General features: G+C 37.9%; 1 protein-coding gene across 4 annotated transcripts in view; it reads left to right on the plus strand.

The window, feature by feature from the left end:
• The window catches only part of YAE1 (YAE1 maturation factor of ABCE1), a 43,929-nt gene extending 16,831 nt beyond the window's left edge, over window positions 1–27,098 (plus strand). Inside the window, exons 5-6 of one of the 4 annotated variants that reach the window (XR_016394392.1) lie at window positions 1,636–1,802; window positions 3,706–27,098. The gene's annotated coding sequence lies outside the window, so the exon portion shown is untranslated. The other 3 variants (XR_016394393.1, XR_016394391.1, XR_016394394.1) reach the window with 3 other exon arrangements.
• The last annotated feature ends 6 nt before the right edge of the window (window positions 27,099–27,104 follow it).

Raw genomic sequence — 27,104 nt, forward strand, 5'->3', positions numbered from 1 at the left:
AGGCTTCCTATCTGTTCCTTTGCCAGCTTCTGACATTTAAAGAAATCACACTCTGTTTCTAGAATTTACTTTAAAAATTTAAACAGTACACAATTTTAGTTTAAGATAAAGGTTTTTATTACAAAAATAAGTCACTTGTAATTTTAGAAGCAATAGAAACAAATTTACCTTTTAAATTGATGAACACTGAAAAGAGATAGCAGTAGATGAGTTCCTATGTAGCTTTCTATATAGCTAGCTCAGTAACCTCAAGAGCACATGTAGTTTAGAATCTAAAACTGAAGCTGCTTATTGATTGTTGGTTTTGTTTTTTTAATATAAATTTATTTATTTATTTTTGGCTGCATTTGGTCTTTGTTGCTGCACGTGGGCTTTCTCTAGTTGTGAGTGGCGGCTGCTCTTTGTTGCGATGCACGGGCTTCTCACTGCAGTGGCTTCTCTTGTGGAGCACAGGCTCTAGGCACGCGGGCTCAGTAGTTGTGGCACGCGGGCTCAGTAGTTGTGGCTCATGGGCTCAGTAGTTGTGGCTCACGGGCTCTAGAGCGCAGGCTCAGTAGTTGTGGCGCACGAGCTTAGTTGCTCCGCGGCATGTGGGATCATCCTGGGGCAGGGCTCGAACCCATGTCCCCTGCATTGGCAGGCGGATTCTTAACCACTGTGCCACCAGGGAAGCCCTGCTTATTGATTGTTGATTGAACATTCTTAAACAAACAAACAAAGGAGTGCTGGTGTTCCAAATCTGAAATGTGTCCTTCAGCTGTGACATCAGTTTTGCAGTACCTGGGTTGCTTAATTAGAATCAGCAGTATTCTAACTTATTGATGTATATAAAAGTACTTACAGATAAATTATCTTTTTTATGTAATTGGGGATTCCAAATCGTATTGGGTCTTAGTAAAAAAATCCCCATATCCGTCAGGGTATATAGCTCAAACCCAGTCCTTAGCTGTATGAGAAATCCTATTTTCTCCTCCATAGCTGTTAACCACCTTGGCTCAAATGCCTCACTCCTCCCCAACACATCCCACACCCCCTACTCCACCCCCAGCCCTGGAGTAATGTCTGTGACTCCCAGACTCCTGAGGAATGCTGGTGTAACAAAAGGTCTGTTTCCGACCTATCCAGTAAGGTGACTGTTAGACTTAAATACATAATAGGTAGTAGTATTATTACGGCCTACTCTCTCTTAAAATCTTGTCAGTGATTTAGGTTATTTCCTGAGCTCCATGGAGAGACAGAAATCTAATGTCTAATAAAAGATAAACATATGGAGTTAATCATTTGCTTATTTGTTTGGATGGATTTTCCAAAAAGAATCAGTGCAGATATATTTGTTGGTGTGTATCCAACACTGTCCTAGTGGGGGGAAAAGTTTCCTTTAGCTGAAACCTCAATCATGCTCAGAGAAAGCTGTAAAATCCGTGGATTTTAACTTCCACTGCCTTAAAATTTTTGCCTGGGCTATTGGAATACCCTCTGAACTTCCCTCCTTACTTCCCATAGCTCCCCTGTCCTCCACAACATTGCCAGAAGGATCTTTCTAAAACACAAGTTTGATCTCATTGTTCTCTTCCATGTCTACTCACGACTGAAACAACGGTCCCCGCCTTCATTTCCAATGTCATCATCCGTCAGATGACCTCACACATCAGTGATAGCAACATATGCTGTTTCCTAACTACGCCATGTCCTTGTAAGTGTTTGTTGCTGTGGCTGGGATGAAGTTTTTCCACTGTCTCCTCCTTTAAATTCAACTAAAGTATCATCTCCCGGAAACCGTTACTCATACTCCCAAGGCTAAGGTAATAACTTTTTCCTCTGTGTTTCCCTAGTACCTCCTACATACCACAGATTGTGTTACAGTTATTCCTCAGTGTTGCCCCATTAGCTTGTGAGCTCTTTGAAGGATTGAAAGATTTTATTAAAATCTGGCTCCACAGCATTTAGTACAGTGCTGGACACATAGTAAATGCTCAATAGACATGTGTTGAATGAACAGCATTCCACAGGATAATTCTTTTAGTTCTCCCACATTCTAAATGAGACTTCCCTAAATTCATCCAAGTGCCTTTTTTTCTGGGGAAGGGTGTCTTGAATGTCTATGAGGATTTTGTCCTCCGTAAATGTATTAACAAATAAAGTGACACAATCAGTCTGGTTTATTTAGGTCTCTTGAATTTAGTTTATATGACTCAGTTTGCCAGAACCTGGTTACTCTGATTAAACAGAAGAAGGAGAATTCCTGAACACACAGTAGGGGTCTAACAAGTACCCAGGGGAACCCACAAAGACATAGGCCTTGTGGGAACATTCGGATGACTGTCATATTTTTCTCTTACCTTAACTTTCATTTTATTCTATCCCTGGAATCTTATCTGTTTGGAACTGATAGATATATAGATACATCTGGGATTGCTTATTGGTACATGGTTTTATTTTTATTTTCTTAATAAATGTATTTATTTTATTTATTTATTTTTGGCCGCATTGGGTCTTCGTTGCTGTCTATGGGCTTTCTCTAGTTGTGGTGAGCGGGGGCTACTCTTTGTTGCGGAGCGTGGGCTTCTCATTGCAGTGGCTTCTCTTGTTGCAGAGCAGGAGCTCTAGGCGCGTGAGCTTTAGTAGTTGTGGCACGTGGGCTCAGTAGTTGTGGCTCACGGGCTCTAGGGTGCAGGCTCAGTAGTTGTGGCACACGGGCTCAGTAGTTGCAGCACGTGGGCTCAGTAGTTGTGGCTCATGGGCTCTAGAGCGCAGGCTCAGTAGTTGTGGCGCACGAGCTTAGTTGCTCCACAGCATGTGGGATCTTCCCAGACCAGGGCTCAAACCCATGTCCCCTGCATTGGCAGGCGGATTCTTAACCACTGTGCCCCCAGGGAAGCCCCAGTGCATGGTTTTAAGTGGCTGCCATTCTTTGACTATTCTGTTCAATTATTGCCTTAGCTGTTTTCTTAGTTATTTGTAGTGTGTGATTGTTTCTATTTTTATTTTTGTTTTGTTTTTGGTAAATCATTTTCCAGATTGGAAACAATTTAGCTATCGCTGACTCATCATCTGGGGTTTAAATGATTGTTTCTTTGACATTTGCTGATGTAAGGAAATGTTTTTGGTCATTATTCTTTCATAATTTTTCTGGATGTGTTGTTTAAGTATTTCTTTCAAATGTAAAGGTAGTAATTTTTTCTATCTTTCTTTTGTTTTAGTGTATTTTATTCATACCTATGACCATAGTACCTAGATTAGTGTTTGGTAATGTTTACTGCTTAATAAATATCTGTTCAATGAATGAGTGAACATTTTAAATCAAATCCTTTTCTTTTTTTTTAATCTCCCAGTTCCTAGTACCGGTTGTAATACACACATAAACTGATTTTTTTTTTTTACTGAAATCAATAAAATGCTTATCATGCTTTTAATAAAAATAAAACTATTAAAAATGTGTTCTCAACAGTCTCTTAAAGAATAAAATTTTGAAGTAAATTGGCTCTTTCAGTCTCAGTTACATGATCTGAAATATTTTTTAATGTGAAGATAGAACTCTGTCTTTAAATTTTTATTTCTTAACCACTGCTAATAAAAAAATACTATTTTTTTAAATACTCTATTTTGATCACTAATTCTGTTATGAGGCTTTGTGTTTTTCATAATTAAAGGTAATTTACTTAAGTACCTGACATCTCTGTTACAAAATACTCTCCTGTTTTCCAGGAGGCCCCAGGAGACCTATCAAGGGTAATTCCAGGAATGCCATGGCAGTGTCTACAGCAATGACAAAACCACTGCAACCAGTCAGCATTTAGGGAACTGCAGCCTTATTTCAGGAAGCCATGCTCAGAGGCAGTAGGCAGACAATAAGGTCACACATCACCACAAGACACCAAGGTGATGACTCACCAAAAGTCCCCTTCCAAATCTTGGGTCTTAGAGGAAGAAAACACCTGACATGCCTTACTAATAAAATATGTATGTATTATACTTTACAGAATGTGATTGTAGAAGCAGGAAACTCAGAACACAAAGGAATATAATTTCAGTACAGGTTGAGCTCCACCAACATGAAAATCATGCGTATATAAAGGAATTATTATTGAATAGATACTGTATATTTAAGTATTTAATATATTAAGTATTTACTAACATGCTGTACCAAACACTATAAATCACAATAATACTGTTAAGATTTCCAACATAACTTAAATTTTAATTATTTTCCTTACTGGAAATACTTTAAAAGAAATTATCATCATGTACACTAATCTCATAGCGCTGTCATGGAATCAGATGATAAAATAATGATAATAATTGAACACTTAAAATATGTCAAATACTGGCTAAGGGTTTTACATGGACTGTGTTATATTATTCTCATTAAGTGAGATATTATCCCTATTTTATAGATAAATAAAGAGCTAGGAAGATTGAATCCATATCTGCTGGACTCCAAAGCCTGTCCCCTTAATTACTATGATCTTTAGCACCATTCCCTCAGGCCTTTACAAGGGAGTGCCCACAGAGCTTAATAATACACCTTTTATTGGCTGCTTTTCCTTCCCTCTCTTCTTCCATCCCAACTTCTCTACCATATTCCCTGGTATCACCTAAATGTATTTGTTTTCTAGGGCTGCCATAATAAAATACAACAATCTGGATAGCTTAAACAACAGAAATTTATTTTTCAATTTCTGGAGATTAGAAATCTGAGATCAAGGTGTCAGCAGATTTAGTTCCTTCTGAGGCCTCTTTCCTTGGCTTGTAGACAGCCACCTTCTTGCTGTGTCCTCACATGGTCATCTCTCTATGCACACACATTCCTGCTATCTCTCCACATGTCCAAATTTTCTCTTCTTATAAAGACATTCATCATACTGGATTACAGCCCACCATAAAGACCTCATTGTAACTTAACCAACATTTTAAAGCCCTTATCTCCATGCAGATTACATTCTGAGGTGCTGGGGATTAGGACTTCAACATACAAATTTGGCAGGGGACACACAATTCAGCACAGAACATTACCAAATAAACTACTTCAACTGAAACTTCTTTCCAAGTTAAGCTTTTTGGCAAGCACAAACTACTGCATAAAACATGAAGGCTACTGTTTGCTACATAGTACTAAATATTTCCTTAGCATTTTTTGTAGTGGTGGTCTGCTGGCAATGAATTCTCTTAGTTTTCATTTATATTAAAATGCCTTTATTTCACTTTCATTCTTGAAGAGTATTTTTGCTCGATGTGAAATTTTAGATACTTTTCCTAGGTATAAAATAGGTATAAAGTTCTAGTGTTTTCTTTCTTTCAGCCCTTTAAATATGCCATTCAGTTGCCTTCTGGCTTCTGATAAGAAGTCAGCTGTCAATTATGTATCATTGCTGCCCCATTCACAATGTACTGTTTTTCTCTGGCTGCTTTAAATACGTTGTCTTTAATTTTGAATTTCAGTGGTTTGAGTATGATGTGCCTACATGTGGTTCTCTTTGTACTTACCCTTCTTGGTGTTTGCCGAGTATCTTAGATATTTCACCAAATTTGGAAACACTTTGGCCATTGATTCTTCAAATTTTTGGTCACTTATTCTCTCTCTCTCTCTCTCTCTCTCTCTCCCTTTATGGGACTCCAATTATAATGTTAGACCTCTTAATATTTTGCAAAAAGGCATTGCGGCTCTGCTCATTTTTTCCCCAGGCTTTCTACTGTTGTTACAGATTGGACAACTTCAACTGACCTATCTTTAAGGGTACTAATTCTTTCTTCTGCCATCTCCATCTGCAGTTAAGCCCATATGGTCAAATTTTTTATATCAGATATTTTAATATCTAGGTCTAGAATTTACACTTGGTTATTTCTTTTTAATTTCTGATTCTCTGCTGATATGTCCTATATATTCACCCATTAAAATTAAATTTTCTTTTACATCCTTAAGTATAATCATAATAATTGCCTTAAAATCCCTGTCGGCTAATTACAACATATGAGGTATCCTGGGGTTGATCTCTTGATTGTCTCCTTTGAGCACTGGTCACATTTTCCTGGTTCTTCTTTTGTATAGTAATTTTGGACTGTATCCTGGACATGGTGAATTAAATACATTGCAGAGACTCTAAACTCTGTTTTGTCCTTCTCAAGAATATTGATTTTTGTTTTAGTTGACAAGTAATTTGGTAGAACTCAACCTCCAAACTCTGTCTCTCCATGTTGGGCAGCAGCTGAAAAATCTGTTCAGTTCTTTTAGCTGTATATAGGTTGCTTGGATTCTGCCCTGCACATACACAGTACAAGATTGAGCCAGATTTTCAGGCAGAGTTTATACTCCTAAATTGGGGGTCTCTTTTTGGCTCTCTCTTTTCTGTAATATTCTCCTTCACATTTTCAGCTATGGTTGCTCTAAGTATTCACTCTGAATACTTATTTGTAAGGTTACAAATTTCTGAGCCTTAGCTTCCTATATGATGCTGCCTGGAGCCTGCCCTCTTGTAAAGAGTTATAAAAAAATGGAAAACTCCCCAACGTCCTTCCTTTCTTCCAAGTGTTGATTACCCTCCAATTTCTGCCTGCTTTGGTCACTTTTCAATGCCTTCCTATAGTTGTTTTCTTATATTTTGCCCAGACTTTATAAGTGTTACTTATGGGATGGTTGGTCTGATACAAGCTACTCACCATTAATGGAAGTGGAACCGTATTTCCTCTTTAACCAAGGAAAATCTGCTCCATATCTAGACATCTGTATTGTATTTATTTATACCATCCCTGTTGCTCCCCATCAAAACATTTTTTTTTTTTTTTGCTGTACGCGGGCCTCTCACTGCTATGGCCTCTCCCGTTGCGGAGCACAGGCTCCGGACGCGCAGGCTCAGCGGCCATGGCTCACGGGTCCAGCCGCTCCGCGGCATGTGGGATCCCCGCGGACCGGGCACGAACCCGTGTCCCCTGCATCGGCAGACGGACTCTCAACCTCTGCGCCACCAGGGAAGTCCCAAAATATGTTTTGAATGTTTTTTATCTTTTAGAGATAAACTTTTTAGAAAGTGGACTGCCTTGGGACTTTCCTGGTGGTCCAGTGGGTAAGACTCCACGCTCCCAATGCAGGGGGCCCGGATTCGATCTGTGGTTAGGGAACTAGATCCTGCACACATGCCGCAACTAAGATCCTGTGTGCTGCAACTAAGACCCGGCGCAGCCAAAATAAATAATTAATAAATAAATATTTTTTAAGAAAGAAAGAAAAAGGACTGTCTCCCTTCTCCTCTTCTGGTGCTCCTATCTCATTTCTCTGTTGAAAAGAAGCTGTCAAGTTACTTTTTCTCCAGAATCTCACTGTTAATAGGACAGCTACTTGTCCTGACTTACCCTTCCAATTCTATTCCTGGGGATGAGTGAGTAGAAACATTATAGACTGGGGATTTTTTTTCTAAGGTTGAGGAAGTACCTTGGAACATTTCCAAGCATTCCATTCAATTATTTTCTTTTTGTTGACGAGGATATTTATATAGAATGTTTCTGGAGGGTTGCACAGGAAATTTCTGAATAAAGGGGATTTAAGTTCACATCCAGTAGCACAACCATGAAAGGAGAAAGGATTATCACCCAGGGCCATGTTCCAGAGGAGATGGAGAACACCACAGAGGGGCACAGCCGGGCCACACGGTCAACTCAATGCAAGAAACCTTTATGTACCAAACTATGCTGGTCTTGGTGGGGAAAAGACATTGGAGCACACTATAAATGTCTTTTTAAAACAGCTTTATTAATATATAATTTATATACCATATTATAGATATTTAAGAATGAGTAATATCTGAATAAGTAACTACTACTATATTACAGATGAAGAGGGAAATGGTGCCCTCACCTCCTACTCCCAAGTACAATTTTTGGAGACACCCTCAGACCTACTGAAAGCTGTTCTGTGGTAGCAATAAACAGATACACGGGAGAATTCAAGCCTGGAATGATAGGTTTTAAAGATGGAAAGAGCAGAAATTCAGTACTCAAGGAACTCATTTGGAAACTGCCTTGCATCAAACCCCCCTGAGATAACAAGGAATCACCTGTTTTTTTCTGGTCAAGTCTGTATACAGCTCTAACTCAAGCAGCTATGTTCCTGCCCAGTTGTTAATTTTCTCCATTGACTACATCTTTTTCTCGATGTCTGGCCTTAATAGTTGAGCTAGAAAAGACAAAGGCAGTCACACATGGCTAAATTCTCCATCACCAAAATGATATTTCTTTTAGAGTTTGCAAAAGAGAGGCACTTTTTACTCGGAATATTTAGGAGCTGACAAAACAAAATCTTACCAGCTGCAGCAATCCGTAAGCCATTCCTAACAATAGTTATTACTCATGCAGTAGCTTCAATGTTTCCATCTCCTGGACCGCTTTCCTGACCTCACAACTTGGCTTAGGTTGTGACTTATATGCTCCCTGTGCACACTTGGACCCTATAATTTACCACATTGCATTGAAATGGCCCACTTACTTACTGTCTCCCCCTTCAGACAGTCTGCTCCTGGAGACATGCCCTATCTCTCATTTCACTTTGTATCCTTGGCCCTTACTTAGGTCAGCACTTGAAATAAAATAGATACTCGATACACGTTTGTTGAATAAATGAATGATAGTGCCCAAGGCACAGCTCGTGCAGGAATATTAACATTGTGTTAAACAAACAGGCCATGTCTATAAAAATTTCACAAGAAAGATTTTATTAACAAATCTGAATCTACATCACTGGCATTTACCTCCTTTCAGTTTGTGCTTCCAATGACAATTTGTATGTAGACTCTTAAAAGATATTTCTGGGATAACTCATGGTAACTGTGCCAGTTGCCATTATTTAACAGATGGGAAACGCAAGGCTTGTCACTAAAATGGAGTCACTTTTGAACTGTGGCTTCTTCACAGTAGAAAGGATCTTATTAAAGTCTTTAGAAATACATATTTTTAAAATTTAGTCTAGATACCCTTTGAAAAAATGTACCTCTGATCAGCCAGCAAACCCTTATCTACCGTCACGTGCCAATGGGAAGCCAGTGTCGTCAGCAGCGTGGATGCTGGGGTTGTGATAGGGGGATGGGTGGGTTAATAGATGTGGTTGGAAAATAGGATTGTTTTCTCTTCCAGAAAAAACTTAACCCCACCCCTCCACTTTCCAAAAGGTTAATCTCTAAAAGGTGAAATGTTTTCTGTTCTTTGTCCTAGAATAGTAGACCAACTCCCTTTCCACTCAATTTCCCAGTAAAGAACCTGGAATTAGCATATTCTCTGGCGGAAATTCAGTTTCGGGATAGAAGGGAAAGCCCTCTAAGGAAAGGAAAAGGAAAGGAGATGTGAGATACAGAGGAAGAAATGCTGCCAGAAGAAACAAGCAGGCTTGTGAATGTTGGCCAGTAAAAAAGAAAGCAGCAAAGAGAGAGGAATTATAACTCTACCCTGGGATTGACCACAGGTATTACTTTACGTCACTGTTCAAAAACAAAGGAAGGACATTCTTTCAATTCTTCCCACCATTAGAAGATGTATAGGGACTTCCCTGGTGGTCCAATGGTTAAGACTGCACGCTTCCACTGCAGGGGGCACAGGTTCAATCCCTGCTGGGGGAGCTAAGATCCCACATGCCCCGTGGCATGGTCAACAATTAAAAAAAAAAAAAAGAAAAAAGATGTATAATGTAAAAATTATATAGATGAGGAATCCAGCTCAGATGCCAGACCATTTAGGTTTAAATCCTCACTCTGCCATTTGATAGGCTTCTCAGAGCTTGAGTTTCCTCATCGGTAAATAGAAGTGATAATAATAGTTCCTACCTTGTAGTGTTGTTTTAAGGATTAAATGAGATAATTTGCATGATGATGTTTTGTAGAGTTTAATAAATATTGGTCATTATTATTGTTTTTAACTATCTGCCATATGGTGTTTAATTATTTATAGTACCTTTTATTTCATTTCCTTGAAAGTGAAAAAGCTATAGATGAAGAGGCATGAATCCATGAACTGAACTTTCTTGAGGATAACAACTGTTTTTTAATTATTATCATATTCACAGTACCTAGCATAGTGTTTGGCACATAGACTATAAACATTTGTTGAAGGAATGGAAGAATATTTATTACAAAACATAATTTTAATTACAAGTGTTACAAGTTGAATTGTGTACATCCCAGGTGCATGTGTTGAAGTCCTAACCCCCTGTACTTCAGAATGTGACATTGTTTGGAAATAAGATTGGTGCAGATGTAGTTAAGATGAGGTCATACCACATGGAAACAACTTAAATGTCCATCAACAGATGAATGGATAAAGAAGATGTAGTACATATATACAATGGAATACTACTCAGCCATAAAAAAAGAATGAAATAATGCATTTGAAGCAACGTGGATGGACCCAGAGAATATCATGCTAAGTGAAGTAAGTCAGAAAGAGAAAGACAAATACCATATGATGTCACTTATTTGTGGAATCTAAAATACGACAAAAATGAACTTATTCACAAAACAGAAACAGACTCACAGACATAGAAAACAGACTCATGGTTACCAAAGGGGAAAGGGGGGAGGGATAAATTAGGAGTTTGGGATTAGCAGATACAAACTACTATATATAAAATAAACAACAAGGTCCTACTGTATAGCACAGGAAACTATATTCAGTATCCTGTAATAAGCCATAACGGAAAAGAATTTGAAAAAGAATATCTAACTATATCTATCTCTATAGATAGATAGATAGATAACCGATAGATAGATAGATTGATAACCAAATCATTTTGCTGTACACCAGAAACTAACATAACATTGTAAATCAACTATACCTCAATAAAAAGTTAAAAATAAATTGTTTAAAGATGAGGTCACACCAGAGAAGGGTAGGACCCTAATCCAGTATTACTGGTGTCCTCATTAAAAAGGGAAATGTGGGGACAGACATACACCAGGGAGAACACCATGTGAAGATGAAGGCAGGTATTGGAGTGATATATCTATAAGCCAAAGAAGACCAGAGATTGCCAGCAAACCACCAGAAGCTAGGGGAGAGGCCTAGAACAGATTCTTTCTCACAGACCTTCAGATAAACCAACCCTGCCAGCACCTTGAACTTGGACTTGTAGCCTCCAGAAGTATGAGACAACAAATTTACATTGTTTAAGCCACTCAGTTTATGGTATTTTGTTACAGTAGCCTCGGGAAACCAATTCAATAAGTTAGTTGCATCATCATCTTGAAAATAACCGTATATACTAATATTATAAGTAGCGTTTTTCATGGTTTGAATCTATTCTGAACGAGAGACTTTAGTTAGTATTATTTTGTATAAGCAAACACTATTCAAACCAAACATAATCAGGGGCAAAATGAAATAGATTTTTGGGTAGGCATAGTTCTGAAAAGTTATCTAAGTCAGTTTTTTGGAAACAGCATCATATTACTAACTTCTAAGCCAGGAGGATGTTTAATTTCTGACATTACAGCTGACTAAATTGGTAGTGCAGTAAGCAGGCTGAGATCAGCAATAGAATAATTCTCATTGTCTAATATTACTTAGGTTGGAGTTCTGAAATCACCTTTAACATTTTTACAAAAACACTATAAAAGGTTTATAGGGCCAAGAACACTGGTAAACAAATCTTCTGCTTATAGTAGTATTTCTTTTGAATTCTCAAGGATAACTGACAATAAGTGTAATAATAAACTATAAACAATAGTCCAACTCCTTGACTTAGCTGGTCTTTGTGGCACTGAATCTCATTTAAATTAAGCAGGCACTTAGGTGGAGCATTATATTTGACATTGATATGAAATGAGAAGAGTCTGAAGTATTTTCATGAATATTCTAGCTTCAAGGAGAGTAATGATGAAGAGTACCCAGTAACTAGCTACACATAGAAGACACTCAATAAATATTAAATGAAGGAATGAAGGAAAAAATGAATGGATGAAAAGAACAGATTTCCTTTGAAAACTGAACCACAGAGGAGTAATTAACAGGAATTTTTATGGAGTAGTAATTGTCCTGGGATCATGTTTGCCACCTCCATCCTTTTGGGGAGCAGACTAGAGGGACTCAAAGAGAGAACCAGTCAGAAAAGACATAAGAAAACTAAAAGAATATCTGGTTAAAGATGCACAATTAAATTTAGCAGTGACTAAGCCTTTATAGTCTCTCCCTGAAAATTCATCAGTCTGCTGATGCCAGAAAGACATCACCCCCCAGCCCAATACAGCCAATGGACCACTGAAGCAAAAACAGTGACACAGTCTGGCTTCTTTGATACCTAAGAGACTTGCCATAGCTCATTAGACAATAAATTTCTGAGATGTTTTAAAAGTAGAATTTGATTTTAATCAAAGTTTTACCACAAGTAAAAACCAGTGAAATGAGGAATTTCCAAGTTGCAGAGCTCTTTGGCAACACACAAAAAATCCAAAGTTTCTAAGGGGGTTCACTTTGCAAATATTCTAGCACAATTACTCTTATATGAGCATTCTTGTGTATCACAGGAAAGAAAATGTTATTTAAAACTCAGAGTGACTATAGCTGCTTCTTTCGTCTAAGGTGGGGTGGCAGAATCCATATCAGTGGGGAAATTACTCACTGTGTTGTTTCCTTCCTTTTGCAAAGTCTGGTAGGAGAGGAAGAACGGAGAGACTGAAATTTTTAAGTATCTGCCAATTTTTCCATGCGCCTCAAAAGTAAGACCCAGAGTAGATAGATGGCTCTTAACTTAGCAGTGCATGTACTGAGTTTTGATATGCAAAAGTAAACTGGAACCCCTAAGTAGGTGGAAAACTAAACTGATTTGAAAACAAGGTCTGAGGATTGTGATGAAGTGCTTCTTCCTGAAGAGATTAGCCTGAAGAATGAAACCAGAGACTAGTGACTATGGAAGGCGACCAGTGAAAAATTCCAATAGATAGAATTGCTGAGGATGTTTAAAAACAAGAATGTCTAATAATCCACTTTAAGATGTTTTACTGGATTGATGTAAACTCTATTCCCTTACCCTAAGCCTTCAATAAAGTCTGACACGTGCACACACACACACACACACACACATACACACAACTCTGTGTGTTTTATGCGAGTGGATTTTTTTTATATTGAGGAAAAGAAGTCATGCTCCATGGCTGCGTAAGGAAACACTTCGCCAAAGGGTATGAGATGAGAGAGCAAGAGTTCAGTAGAATCAAGAAGTTGGATTTGGAGAATGTCAACCCAAGGAAATTCAAAGAAATGTTCGGAGGATATTGGATTTCCCACCAATTGTGAGTTGAAGGTTAACTCAGTCTTTGAAATGTTCAGGGGCAGAATTTGTCAACTAAGATGACTTTGGCTGCAAGTACCAGAAAACCCTGGTTCAGTTTGACTTAAACAATAAGGGACTTCATTATCTTGTATAATAGGAAGTTACAGAGGAAGGACAGAAAACTTGGAGAAGGGGTTGGGTAGTATCAAGGTCTCAGGTTCTTTCGATGTCTTCACTCTGACATTTTCAGCTGATAGCAAAATGGCTATAGCAGTTCCAGGCAATACATCCAGTTATAACATCCAGAGGCAGGAAAGAGGCCATTTCTTGGGATCTCCTGTTTATGAATGAGGAAATCTTTCCAAGAAGCAACTCCAGCAGACTTTTCTACATGTCTAATTGGCCAGAAATGTATCACATGCCTGCCATTAAACCAATATTGAAAGGGGGATTGCTTCCATTTGGAAACACCCTAATTGGCTTAGAGCAATCAGGATTTACTCCTGGGCTGGGGATGAGTCACATTCACCTGAGTCACAAGAGGGATGGGTAGATACCTAAGAAAATCAGGATGGTTAGGTATTCAGTGTGACCTCCACTTACTTCGAGTCTCAAGGAAAATGATACATTGCAGGAAATGTGAGATTATATATATTTCAATCGATAGAGTCATATATATATATATATATATATATATATGAGGATCGTTTATGTAAAGTACTTGGACAACTTATATTAAGGCTAGTTTCATTATTGGTATTATAGTCACAAATAATGGTTTCAGCAGTTCTCTCAACAAAAGTTCCTTTTGTTTTATGGGAAGAACATAAATGGAGAGTGAAAGTTGTTATTTTTCAGTATAAAGGAGTTAGAACGCATTTAGAATGTGTTCAGTTTAAGGCATCATATTTTATGAAAACTGACAAAACTGCAGTGCATCAAAGAAATCATATTCTGTGAGGATTAGAGGAATAGACTGGGAATATTTAACTTGGGAAAAAAACACTAGGGAGAATATAACAGGGGTCTTAATTTATTTGAAAGGCTAGTATGTGGAATAAAGTATAGATTTATTCTGAGTAGTTCCACAGGTTAGAAGTAGGACAAATTGAAATTTACAGTGAGACCTCTTCAGGTCAATGTAACATGGCCCTGCAGCTGCAATTTTGTTGAGAGATTGCTTTGGTGGGAAATCAGACCAGGTGAAAGTAACTTTATAGGCATAGTCTGCAACCTATTGTGAGATGTCACCCTACCTTATGGGCTGTGATGGTTAATTTTATGTGTCACCTTGACTGGACCACAAGGTCCCCAGATACTTGGTCAAACAGTATTCTGAGTGTGTCTGTGAGAGTGTTTTTGAATGAGATTAACCTTTCAATCAATATACTGAGTAAAGCAGATTGCCCTCCCTAATGTGGGCGGCCCTCATCCACTCAGATGAAGACCTGAATAGAATAAAAAGGCTGACCCTCCTGCGAGTAAGAGGGACCTCCTCCTGCCTGACTGCCTTTGAACTGGGACATCAGCTTTTTTCCTGCCTTCAGAGCCAAACTGGTAGGTTGGCTCTTCTTGAGTATTTACTCTGCGGGCTTTCAGACTGAACTTGCATCATTAGCTCTGCTGGTACTCAGGCCTTTGGACTACACCATTAGCTCCTGTGGGTCCCCAGAAGCAAGTCCTTTCTTCAGTTCTTACAGGTGGGTGATTCATATTCTGTAGATTATCCTTTTTACATATTGCTGGTTTGAGGACGACTAGAATTCTCGTTCTACTTCAACTTCTATGGATCCATTCACCATCACTATCTGTTTTCATTAGGAAATGGAAATAGGTGGGCTTCGGGATCTTTTGCCCTTCCTTCAGGGATCATAGTAAAAGAATTTTTGAGAAATTCTCTGGTCTAGACTACTTCCAAAGTCTCCTACAACTTTAAAATTCCATTATTATATTAATCTAATGCTTCCATAGTTATTTCTTTGGGATGTCTAGATTTGCTTTTTTGTGCTCAGAAAAGAGAAAATGTAAGCACAATGACTCAGAAGCAGAAGAGAGAGAAGAGAGCTATAGATTGTATTTTTTAAATAGCCATTTCAAAAATACACAGAAATTTATGGGCTTCCCTGGTGGCACAGTGGTTGAGAGTCTGCCTGCCGATGCAGGGGACACGGGTTCATGCCCCGGTCCGGAAAGATCCCACATGCCGTGGAGCGGCTGGGCCTGTGAGCCATGGCCGCTGAGCCTGCGCGTCAGAAGCCTGTGCTCCGCAGCAGGAGAGGCCACAACAGTGAGAGGCCCGCGTACCGCGAAAAAAAACCACAGAAATTTAGGTTTTAGACTTTGTTTTTCATTTAATAAAATTTTAGCAACTAAGAGAATGCTAGTGTATTAAATTCCACCCGTAGTGAAGCTTTTTTTTTTAACATTAGAAAACCTCAGGCAAATTGAAAAGGAACAGAGACTTTTAATCTCACTCTCTTTGACAATGATTAGTTTGCGGCTCACAGTGAGAAAGGCAGGAAAAAGTGAAACTGTTATTCCGTGCTGCATAAATCTACTCCACCCTTGTGGCTTTTTCTGAGCATGGAGGTAGAATGGGGTAAATGGTGGGAAACAGAGAACACCCCAGTTGCTGTGTTTGTGCATACATGAAGATATGCCCAGGATTTTCTCTCTAGGTTTAGAAGCAAATTAGAAGATCCCAGACATAATACCAACATACCACTAAAAAATCAAACTCCAGGAAAGAATTATATAGCAGTCATGAGAAGCCATATAAAATTGTTCAGCAATTTACAATCCAAAGTTCATCAAATTGTGCAATTGTGGAGTATAAGCCTTTTGTAATTTTTATTGCACTTGAGAGAAATAGGCTTTCTTGTTTCAGAGTGTTTTGCATTAAGTTGCCTACTGTCATTATTTTGAGTCTTTCAAGAGATAAGTGGTACACTTTTTATTCTTTTCTGAAATTTTAATTTTTTTTTTGGCCAGTTCAAATTGACTTTGGTGTTTTATTTTCTGTCAACAGTTACATGACATATCCAAGTTCTCTCCAGCCTATGAAAATGTTAAGTATTCCCAACATCATGAACTATCCTGTCTTCAGCGCTTCTTTGTTACCATCTACTCCTCCAAATTATGGTGTTTACTTAATGCCATAATTTGTTCCTTTTTTAGGACTGCCTGGGTCCTCTCCTTTGTTTGTTCATTGTGGCAGATAGAATAATACCCCTCTCTGTAAGTCAACTATACTTCAATTAAAATAAATATATACATACATAAAAAATAATAATACCCATCTCCCCAAAGATGTCTACATCCTAATCTCTGGAACCTCTGAATGTGTTAGGTTACAGCAAAGGGAAATTAAGGTTGCAGAAGGAATTAATCAGCTAGTCAGCTGATTTTAAGATAGGGAAGCTACCCTTAATTATCCACATGGGCTCAATGTAATCACCAGAGTCCTTAGAAGTGGAAGAGAGAATTGTGAGAAGCATAGAGATGGCAGACAGCATTATGCTGCTGGCTTTGAAGGTGAAGGAAGGAGGCCACTAGTCATGGAAAGCAGGCAGCTTCTAGAATGCACCTGGCTGACAATTTGACCTTAGTTCACTGAAAGCTGGGTAGGACTTCTGATCTGCAGAACTGTAAGATAATAAGTCTGTGTTGTTTTGGGACTTCCCCAGGGGTCCAGTGGTTAAGACTCTGGGCTTCCACTGCAGCTGGCACGGGTCGATCCCTGGTCGGGGAACTAAGATCCTACATGGGGTGCAACGCGGCCAAAAAAGAAAAAAGAAATAAGTTTGTGTTGTTTTAAGAGATTACGTTTATGATAACTTGTCACAACAGCATTAGAAAACTAAGACATCTGTTTTGTTTTGTTTATGGCCTTTCCTCTGCACGGATTCCATCTCCATTGAAATCCTTAATAACCTTCAGGCCAAATCCAAAGATCACAGTATCTATTCATCCTCCCTGATTTCTCTTTCTGTCAGAAAATTAATTAATGAAACTACGGAATAATCCTGAAGTCAGCGAAGATGCCTATTTTTATAAGTATAAAGATATGCAGTTTTTTAAAGTTGACTTAGATGCAAGGATATAAGTGAAATACCATTTGCCTATAGTTCTAAAATCTTTCAATAGCCAATAATATCTTGAATGCCTATAAAATATTCAGCATAGCACTCTAGATAAGTTAAAAATCGGGATGATACGTATGGCAAAGTCCCTGGGAATACATAGAAGGCACCTGTGTTGAGCAAAAATGACAGCTGAGAGAAGAGGTAGAGATGGAGAGACAGGAAGTGAAAGGTAGATGGAATGGGAGGTAGAGGAAGTTCGATGGGTGACTTTTAGAATGGAGAAAAAGAGAAAGAAGACTGAGAGAGGAGAATGTGGAAAAAATAAGAACTCTCAGGACACTTGGATCTTGACTGTATTAAGTACCCAACAAAACTTTACAGGACTGACTTGTGTGCTGTGATTCCTTCTCAGCAGAAAGCCAGGAAAGAGGCTTATGTTATTCAGCATACATATTAGACATGAGTGAGGTCTAATTAAAATTTTACGTTTTCTGGAATTTCATTCTACATTACAGGATTTTAATAATTGTGCCATAATTAATTCTCAGTATTACTGATAAGGGATCTATCTACTCTTCAGAAAGCAATCAGATTTCGAATGTAAACAAATGTTTTTCAACAATTCTTTCATTCATTATATAAAAGACTTGGGGCTTGGAACTGAAGAAAAAATAGAGTCACCATATGATCCAGCAATTTCACTTCTGGGTATATATCTAAAGGAAATGAAATCATTATCTTGAAGAGAGATCTGTGCCCACATATTCATTGCAGCATTATCTAAAATAGCCAAACATGGCAACAACCTAAATGTCCATCTAAGGACGAATGGGTGAAGAAAATGTGATACAGACAGACACACACACACAAAGGAAAATTATTCAGCCATTGAAAAAGAAGTAAATCCTACCATTTGTCACAACGTGGATGAACCTTGAGGGCATTATGCTGAGCGAAATACATCGGACAGAGACAAGTACTGTATGATCTCACATATGGGAAATCTAAAACAAACAAACTCAGAAACAGAGGGCAGACTGGTGGTTGCTGGTGGGGGAAGGAGGCTGATGGGTGAAGCAATCAAAGGGTACAACCTTTCAGTTATAAGATGAATAAGTTCTGAGGATGTAATGTGCAACATGGTGACCTTAGTTAACAATACTGTGTTGTATATTTGAAAGTTGCTAACAGAGTAGACCTTAGAAGTTCTCACCACACACACAAAAACTAAACTATGTGAGGTGATGAATGTGTTACTAATCTTATTGTAGTAATCATTTTGTAATACTGTCATACATATATCAAATCACTAGGTGTCTACCTTAAACTTACACAATGTTATGTAACAATCATATCTGAATAAAGCTGGGACAAAAACAACCAGTACTCATTCTGAGTATTACTTGGTTGTCAGAAATACTGAGTCAGGATTCAATTTATACCCAAGTCAAGCCTGATGTATGATCCTAGTGATTAAGTCTGATTTAAAAATTCTTCTCATCACAGTAGAACATATAGAAAATAGTCCAACATATCAGAAATAGAACTTTCAGAAAAGTTGTCACCTTTTTTGCTCCCTCTCCACTGGTTTTTCAATGCAAGTTATCCAAGAAGGCAATGAATAGAAATCACGGGATGAGAGCTCTGCCATAGACCTAGAGAATAGCCAGGCCAGAGATCAAGAGGACAGAAGGCCCAGGAGGAAGGGCTCCAGGAAAAAGGAAACCTGATAGATAATATGATGAAACATTTTGAAAGCATTAAGAATATTTGGATAGCAAATTATATAAGTGAAACAACCAGGCAAATACCCAGAGACAAATAAGTGTTTAGAAAAGAAAATGCAATCATACTTCTCTATTTGGATCTATAGTAAATAATATTTATGACATCATAATGATATCAACATTCATTATTGGTTTATCAAAAATAATGATGTTACCCCATTGCGAGGATTGAGAAAGTTGAAGAGGTGTTTACAGTAGAGCCAAATCTTTATCTATTAAATTGTAAGTCAACAGTTAACGCCTACAACTGAAAAAGTAAGAAATGACAGTGAAGGCCCATTATTGAGAAAGATAAAGATAAATACTAGAAGAAACAGATATAAAAGCTAAAATTTCTAGCCTGGGAGAGAGAGACTTTGAATATTTTTGTTTTGTTTTGTTTTGGAGCCCACTTTTATTTTTTATTTTTATTTATTTTTATTTATTTTTATTTTTTGCGGTACGCGGGCCTCTCACTACTGTGGCCTCTCCCGTTGCGGAGCACAGGCTCCGGACGCGCAGGCTCAGCGGCCATGGCTCACGGGCCCAGCTGCTCTGTGGCATGTGGGATCTTCCCGGACCGGGGCACGAACCCACGTCCCCTGCATCGGCAGGCGGACTCTCAACCACTGCGCCACCAGGGAAGCCCCTTGGAGCCCACTTTTATTGTACTGTCGCTTTGCCCCGATGGCAGCAGTCACACTGCTGGGTGATATATACAAATACACATATGTACACACACTGCCCACACCTATAGCAGAGACGACGGAGACTTTCAATATTATTTGATTTTTATTTATGTGTATCAGTTTGGTAACTATTTATTATGATAGGCTGAATAATGCCTCGACCCAAAGATGCTCATGTCCTAAATCCTTGGAACCTGTGAATATGTTACTTCACATAGCCAAAAAAGAAAAAAGAAAAAAAACTGACAGATATGATTAATTCAGGGCTCTTAAGATCAGGAAGTGATACTGGTTCTTATAAGAGGGAGGAGGCAGGAGGGGCAGAGTCAGAGAGGAGATATGAAGCAGAGGCTGAAGTGCTGCGATTGCTGACTGAAGACAAGAGGGCCATGAGCCCAGGAATGTGAGCTGGAAAAGGCGAAGAATAGGATTCTCCCCTAGAGCCTCCAGAAGGAACACAGTGCTGCCAAACCATGTTAGACTTATGACCTCCAGAACTGTAAAATAATATATTTACTTTTGGTTTAAGCCGCTAAATTTGTAGTAGTTTGTTACGGCAGCAAGAGGAAACGAATACAGTTACTTAGACAATAAGGGCTAAGAATGTTAAATAAGAAAAAGTAAAACATGGTAAGACATGAATTATAGAAAACTTACCGTCTATTGACAAAGGTAGTTCAAACTGAAGGAATAAATCAAATTGAATTAGAAAGGGATGATAATTTCATGTACTTATGTCTCCTTATTATCATTAGGACAGGGTTAGGTAACTTAAGAATAGCTATACATGAGTCAGTGCTTAGCCATATTCTAATACTCTTTATCCTGTGTACTCTTCATTCCCCTTCCTCCCCCTCTTTTTTTTTTTTCCCATTTCTCTGTGTATCTTTTCTTCCTGTTACTGATGCACTGTTGGGATAGCTGCCTGGCTCCCGGTCCAGTGATTCTATCATATCCTAGAAGGTCCCTGTATCAGTCAGGGTTCTCCAGAGAAACAGAACCAATCATATATAGAGAGATTTATTTTAATGAATTGGCTCACATGATTGTGGGGCTGGCAAGCCCCAAATCCACAGATCCATCAGGCAGGCTGTAAACTCAGCAGGAGGTGACATTGCAGACTTCAGACAGAATTTCCTCTTTTCCAAGAAACCTGGTTTGTTCTTAAGGCCTTCAACTGATTGGATGAAGCCCACCCACATTATCAAGAGTAATCTCTTTTACTTAAAATCAACTGATTGCAGATGTTAACTACATCTACAAAATGCCTTCACAGCAACACCTAGAATAGAGTTTAATTAAATAATTAAATATTATAGTGTAGCCAGGTTAACACATAAAATTGACCATCAGAGCCCCCAGCTCTTAAGAGGTGGGTAGCAGGCACCATGTTTGTTCTGACTCTTACTTACAGGTGGCTGGCTGGTTCAAGGGTGGACACACCATTCCCACTAGACCATTCAGAGGTCTTGCCTAAGACTTACTAAGGAAACTAGAAAAAAAAACACATTTGGCCCTCTCTGGTGTGATGTGAGGATTGGAAGACATCAGTGGCCATATGAACAGTCAGTCATTCTGTACTGGAAGAGCGTGAAACCAACCTCCAGAAACAGAGAACAGATTTGGAAAAAGAGTCACCTACAGTAGTCAGGGAAGGTGTGCAAAGGCTTGCTGGATGAAGGGACATCAAAGTTATGACGTGACAAAAGAGTAAGAAGTAGTGATGAGCAGTTGCTATGTGAAAGTCTGATGTGATGTGAGAGATGAACAAAGGGGAAGTTGGAGGTTGAGGGGGAGGCATGGAGAGATTTTCTCCAGGCAGAAGAAATGCAGGGATAAGAACACAGAGAGCGGTGATATTGGATGTTACACATTAATCCCCTCCCACCCCATCATCCACTTTTTCTAGGCTGAACTGGGATCGCAGTATATCCACTGATAAAAATGTGAAGCTGTTATCACGTAACGGCATGAATTGCCCACTAGCAGCTTAACTTCAGAGCAATGCCATCTTTGTACAACAGTGTTTATGCAATTATTTGAATAGTTTACTTCATTTGAACTTAATATTTTATAAAAATTAATGAAAAATGAGTGCTGCTATTAACAACAGTAAAATTTAGACAAAGACAAAAAAAAATCATCAGATTTGCCTAAAGTTGTTCATTGGACTTGAAGTTGACTGCCTGTGAGTTCAGATGTGAAGGAAAAGAACTGTATTAAAGCACATTTAGGAAATACTGGAAATTTATCCTCGACCACTGTATCTAAAACATATTATAAACCACAATGACAAAGGAAATGGAGAGACTGTTAAAATTATGAATTGGTAATTACCATCCATAAGTATTCCAATGATCCAAACACAGAAAGAACATGGTATAAATGGGAATACAAATGCAACTTACTAAAGAATCTGTTATCAGGAAAAGCTAGAATTCAAATTTCTCTCAGTAATTTTCCAAAGATTGTGACATTAGCAAAAATGATCAATACCTTGCAAATATACATAACCAACTTTTGTCTACCAAATGTCACCACAAATGAGTGAGAGAATTAGAATGTGAGTTAAATTAATCATATTTAATGTTTAATCTATGTTTTAAGTATATACATATACATATGACAGGTGTTTAAAAACTAAAATCTATATACTAAAAACTAAATCTATATACTGGATTTACTATACTATATATAGTATACTTATATAATCTATATATAGTAATCTATATACTAAATCTATATATTATAAAACTAAAATTTATATTGGGAATTTTATACTATTTATATTATAATCTTAAAAACCTGGTATAATATGTCTTAACTTTTGCATTCATACTTCTTTTTGCAAAGCAGGCAGCTACTTATATTCTTGGAGCTAGAGCTGTGTGCATGAGTGTGTGTGTGTGTGTGTGTGTGTGTGTGATGAGGGGAAAACAGTAAGTGATCAGAGATGAGACTACAGAGATAAGCAGACATTAGATTGCGTAAAGCTGCATAAGACACATAAAGGAATTCAGACTATCCTGAGATTAATGGAAGTGTTGAAGGAGTTTAGGCAGAGGAATTATATGACATATTCGCCTTCAGAAGATCATGATGGTTGCAATGGGAAGAATGGATTTGGGTGGGGTGGGGTGGAGACTGAACCTGTTTGATCTGTACTGCAATTATAGTAAGCAGGTAATAATGCCTTGGATTAGGGAAGTGGCAGTAGAAATGGAGTGGATTCCCAGAGGTGGGCTGGTAAGCCAGTTCTCTGGGGCGGGGGCGGAGGGGGTGTGGATAGCCCTGATTTATAATGCTTGCCAATTTCCATGGTGTAATTACTTCCACGTTGGCTGGTTGGGAAGAGATGTACACATTGGGAATGGGTACCTCATAAGCCAGTGTGAGCTGGCCCTAGTTCCGCATGGCACATTACCTTTATACAGAAGTGAGAAAACTGTTCATTTCTCCAGACAGAATTCTTTTTTGCAAATTTTCACAGTTGTGTCAACACCGCCACCTGCTCAACTGATATTGAGAGGATAGGAATCATTTTATAACTAACAACAAAGAATACTTGTGTTCTGCTGCTAACAAAACCCCAAAATGTAATGGCTTCAAAGACTATTTTACGTCTGTGACTCTATTTCTGTTTTTAAATAAGTTATGGTTACCAGGGGGGAAGGGATAAATTGGGAGATTGGGATTGACACATACACACTACTATATATAAAATAGATAACTAATAAGGACCTACTGTATAGCACAGGGAACTCTACTCAATACTCTGTAATGACCTATATGGGAAAGGAATCTTAAAAAGAGTGGATATATGTATATGCATAACTGATTCACTTTGCTGTACAGCAGAAACTAACACAACATTGTAAATCAACTATACTTCAATAAAAAAGTTTTTTAAAAAGGCAACTTCAAAATAAAAAAAAGAAGAAGAAATGGAGTGGAATGGATGATTTGAGATGTGCTAAGGAGGAAGTTTTAACAGAGCCTGATGATGGAATGGATGTTGAGGAAAAGAGAAAATTCAAAGTAAACATGAAGATTTCTGGCTTCGGCATTTGGGTGGGTGATTGCATCAGCTCAGTTCGGACATGCTGAGTTTGAGTTAGTTTCCTAAAAAACATCCAAGAGGTATCAACTAGGGAATTGAATACATAGGTTTCAAGCTTAGGAGTGAGTTCATGTCTAGAAGTCATCAACCTATAGAAATAAAACCATGGCATAGATGAGATAATCCAAGAGGAATGTGAAGACTAGACTAGAGTGATAGAGCCTTAGAGTTCCTTGAAATGGCAGTATTTAAGCAAAGACAGCAGTGTCCAAAGGACATTATGAGTGGCCAGAAAGGAAACAAACATGAAGTGTGGTTTTCCAGAAGCTGAGAGAAGAGATTGTTTCAAAAAGGAACGAACAGTCAACAACTTCAAATGCTGTTGAAACATTAAGAACTAAGGGATATCTTATAATAGGGATGATATTGGTGACTTTATTGCGTCGTTTCACAGCAGTGTTGGGAATGAAAGCCTGACTACCTACGACTGAGGAGTAACTTGGAGGTGAGGAAGTGGAGATAGCAAGCACAGAAAATTCTTTGAAAATTTTTCTCTAGTGAAAGGAAGGAGAATTTGGGTAGAAGCCAGAGGGAGAGAGGATATGTATGAGGGAGACACTTTAAACAAATGAGAATGCTAATGGCAAGGAACCAGTAGAGTGAGAGGTTGAAGACACAACAAAAAGAGAGTAATTGATGGAGCAAGATCCTCAAGTAGACAGGAGGAGCTGAGATCCAGAATCCAGACGGAACGATGGCTTTCTATTGTGAAAAGAATGAAGGAAGGGATGGTCATAGTTCAAAAGTTACAGGTTTGATTATAATAACTAATATATAGTTCTCACATAATTTTTAATTATTACAACACAGTATAAGTATTTTAAAATGTAGACAATAAGATTTTTCAAAGGTAGTGAGAATAATCAGGGACTATCTAAGTATTGCTATTAAAATCAATTAATTAAAAGCCTAAGTTTAAGTACTAATATTATTTAATAAAAAGATGTGATTTAGGGCTTCCCTGGTGGCGCAGTGGGTGAGAGTCCGCCTGCCGATGCAGGGGACACGGGTTCATGCCCCGGTCCGGGAGGATCCCACATGCCGCAGAGCGGCTAGGCCCGTGAGCCATGGCCACTGAGCCTGCCCATCCAGAGCCTGTGCTCTGCAACGGGAGAGGCCACAACAGTGAGAGGCCCGCGCACCGCAAAAAAAAAAAAAAGATGTGATTTATAATCTAAAATAAATAAATAAAAAATAAAATTTAGACAATAATACAATTAACAATTACTTATTAATATTATTTTCTCTAACTCCCCAAGACTCAAAACATCTAGATTTATGGGACCTAGCCAGACATTCCTTCTTTTGTAAGGTGCTTGGGACAACATTTGAAATATAGTAAATATTTAATAAATGCTAATTTAATTCCCTTTCCTTGGCTGACTCTGGACTCAAATAGTCAGCTGCTTCCCTACTGATGGCATCTAATTCTTCCTTCTGGTTTCTCAGATCTGGTACTTTCTGGTCTAATCCTCGCTACCTACCAGAGTCCTCCTGACTTTATAAATACCTTCTGTTCTAGTCCATCCCTACCTCTACATTTTTCCAGGACAAATCAATTCATTTATGATAGAGTAATTCATTTTAATGAAGTATATTAAAGACTAAATTTGTATTCTACATGAAGATATGAAGGTATTCTGTGTATGTGTACACACACACGCAAAAATCAGGAGCCACTAGAAATCGATGCTGGGTATGTGGTGATTCCTCTGAAAAATAATACAACTTATAAAATGAACAAAACTGAAATGGGTATCAGTTTTCACAATGATAGATTCTGACCAAAGGCATATTTTCACAGACTTTGTCAAAATGTATCAAAGAGCCCTTTAAAATATCAAAGTGGCTTCTTCATTTACTGGTGATGAAAATGTACAATTTTATTTATAGTTAATAAGTATAAAAATGTATTCAAGGTTGAAAGACTCTGAAAAAACCTGTAGAGAGGTAGGGAAATTAGATAGAACCAAGCATATCTATTACCTCATTCAAGGGAAATATTTCATTTGGATGATCAATCCAGGCAGACAATGGCTTCTGAAAAATGAATACTTGATTTCATAGCAGTAAAAATCAATTTTGGAGCTAGTTCAGTGATAGAAGGACAATGTAAAATACATCATCCCATGCACCTTAACTATATCTTAAATAAAATAATATAAGAATACTACACAGCTGCAAATCCAAAACTTCATTTAATAAGTATATTATTAACACTTCTCTTAATGTCAAAAAGATGAAAAGAAACAACATAGAAATATTTTCAGCTATACAAATTCAGGGTTTCCAAGACAAAAAAAAAAAAAATACTGAGGATGCCACTGTTATTTACATACAGTTTTTTTCTACATAGAAAATGTTTATATCTAATTCAATTTCACTTTAACCCTGGGCGAAGTGAACGCTGTAATTAGACAACAGCATTCACTTAACATTTAACCTATTCATTTAACATTTATCACTTACATGTACTTGCCATGTGCCAGATATTGTTCTAAGTTCACTAAGATATTAGCTCTTTTAATCTTAAAACCATGAAACAGAACATGGTAAAAAGTTTTAATTGAAATTGCTGTTTTTTCTCCACTTTTCCATCCTACCCCATCATATGTAATCAGTAAAAGGACAGCAAAAGTCCAGTGAAAAGCATTTAACTTGGACTTATAAGATTTGAGTTCATTTCTGGCTCTATTTAGGGTTCTGTGTGACATTGGATAAGTTACTGAAACCAGAACCTCCCAAACCTAACTGATGATCAGAATTTGAAGGACGGTGTTATAGCTACAAATATAACTGTTTATATTTGTTATATTTTTAAATTTATATACATATAAGGCTTCACCCAAGACTTTCTAATTGACTTTGTTTAGAGTGGGACTCAAGAATCTGAATTTCCTTTAAAGCTTTACACATCTTCCTCAACTTATGATGGGGTTATGTCTCAATAAATCCATCATAAATTGAAAATATTGTAAGTCAAAAATGCATTTAATACACCTAACCTACTGAATGAACATCACAGCCGAGCCGAGCCTACTTTAAATGTGCTCAGAACACTTACACTAGCCTACAGATGGACAAAATCATCTAACATAAAAAACTGCTTTGTAATAAAGTACTGACTATCTCATGTAATTTAGTGAATACTGTTCTACAAATGCACAAGTGAATGGTTGTCTGGGTGCAGCGTGGTTGGAAGTG

Source organism: Delphinapterus leucas, chromosome 9 (assembly GCF_059928025.1).
Source record: "Delphinapterus leucas isolate spDelLeu-1000000601 "Yukka" chromosome 9, BTC_Dleu_Yukka2, whole genome shotgun sequence".
Classification (NCBI taxonomy): Eukaryota; Metazoa; Chordata; class Mammalia; order Artiodactyla; family Monodontidae; genus Delphinapterus; species Delphinapterus leucas.